Here is a 2,060-nt window from a genome sequence, read left to right on the forward strand (position 1 = left end):
CTGTACTTGCAGGCCAAACATAGATACTTAGACCAACTACATAACTAGTTAATATGGGTTATAGATGATGCATGTCCAAAATTAGAATCTATCTCGACACACAAGCTTTGTTGAAACTGGCTAACATACTTTGCCCACTCGGCTCGGACCTGATCAATATCTTTTTGTGTGTAGAAGTGATTTGCTTTCCTTTCCCACTGCAAGTTTTTTTTTTTTAAAATACAAGTTAATGTGAATGGATATGTTTAACAACATTAATCAAAATTGGAAGGAGTTGATATATACACACACACACACACCTTAGCACTCCACTGTTGATTTTTATCATCCACTATGTCTTTCATGTAATGCATAATCCACCGTCCACAAGTTTTATCGCCCAATTGCTCCGGAATGCCCTGAAACATCATAAGATTGTTGAATACCTGGCTGATGCTATGGAATAAATAGAACATTTGTTGAAGTAAAATCAAATAGCATATAGTTAGCTGGTTTGCAACTCGTACCGCACAATTTTTCCATTGAACTATTTTTCTGCCTTTCTTATTTTTCTGTGCATTGTATTCTGATGGAACTGAAACAGCATGACGAGAACAACAATCAGCCAGAAACTGAACAACTTACAAAGTAACATTTAGATAGAAATTTCCAGCAAAATGCAAGTATAACAACCAATTTTACATTGGACCAAACTGAATGTAGAAGCCACTTACTCGTCCACAATAGTTTTCCATTCACCGGTGATGAGTCGCTTCTTTAATGGATCCATGAAGTGCACCACTTCTTCACCGGGGTTCACAACCGTCAACATCCAATGACAACTAACATTAAAATGTTCAACTCAATACCCAACTAAATTAATGAAGATAACATGCATATATACTGTAGATATTAGGAGGTAAGGTCTAAATAAAATTGCTTACCCTGAGTTATAGGGAACTAGAAAAACCTGGCTAGGCTTCCCATTTCCATACCGAACAGCTAGAGAACGAGCTCGTTCTGTTGGATTTCCACACCCAAGTGCACCAGTGTGAGCAGGGTCTATGAAGGCGATCATTTCCAGCATCTTTGTTTTCTTCAAAACCTGATAGAGGTAGCTACAAAAACAGTAGATTTAGTTTCACAGCAATTACACATTGAAGATGGCCACCAAACAACCTAATACAATTTAACATATTTAATGTGCACTACAAACCTCATATACATCACTAATGAGCTGCTCGATATCTCCTTCATGTTGGTCATGGCATACACATCCCTCCTGAAGATAGCTACCTTCTTTGGATGGCCGAAAAGCTCTTCTCCCAAAGTGGTGTGGATGGTGAACCCATCCTTTAAGAATGTGTTGGCCCATTGGCACAACATCTTTAGGGGTAAAGGCAACTTGGCTGGCAGGTTTTGAAGGTCATCATGATCATCATCATATATGTCTCTATTTCTCTTCTTCACAATTTTGCGCTTTTCTCCTTGCTATATTTGTAAACAATAACATGCATCATTATTAGATAAAAATAGTTTAGGGTTTCTAAAAATGTACTAATTAAAAATGAAATTACCTTTTGCTCAACTGTGGGGGGTATAATCAAGTTTTTAGGCCAAGCAATGCATGTGCCAATAGCATCGCGTATTTTGACAATGTCATCTTTGATAGGAAATGGTAGCAAAGCATCTTCAACAATAGCTTTGGTGACTGATACACGCACATTTTCCTCTCCCATTAGAACACCATGGATTGTTTGTTTGCTAGCCTCAATATCAACTTCAACAATGGTTCCAAGAGCAACTACATTATCCAACGAATTTATTGCTAGCTTAAACTCCAACTTTACCGGAACTTCTTCCCAGAATTTAGTCTTGATGAGAAGTCTACCAACTTTCCCAACATCATCCCCAATAACCGATGCAGATTTATTGCTCAATTTACTATCCACAAGCGGTATAGCAGTCTCCTCTTAAATATCCACTTGTGCAGCATTGTTCAAGATTAACTTCTTCTTGACAGTTCTAGCAAGATCAGTTTCACCAACCTTCATTCCCTTGTCATTTTGCCAAGAACAGCT

Source organism: Rosa chinensis, chromosome 2 (genome assembly GCF_002994745.2).
Source record: "Rosa chinensis cultivar Old Blush chromosome 2, RchiOBHm-V2, whole genome shotgun sequence".
Lineage (NCBI taxonomy): Eukaryota > Viridiplantae > Streptophyta > Magnoliopsida > Rosales > Rosaceae > Rosa > Rosa chinensis.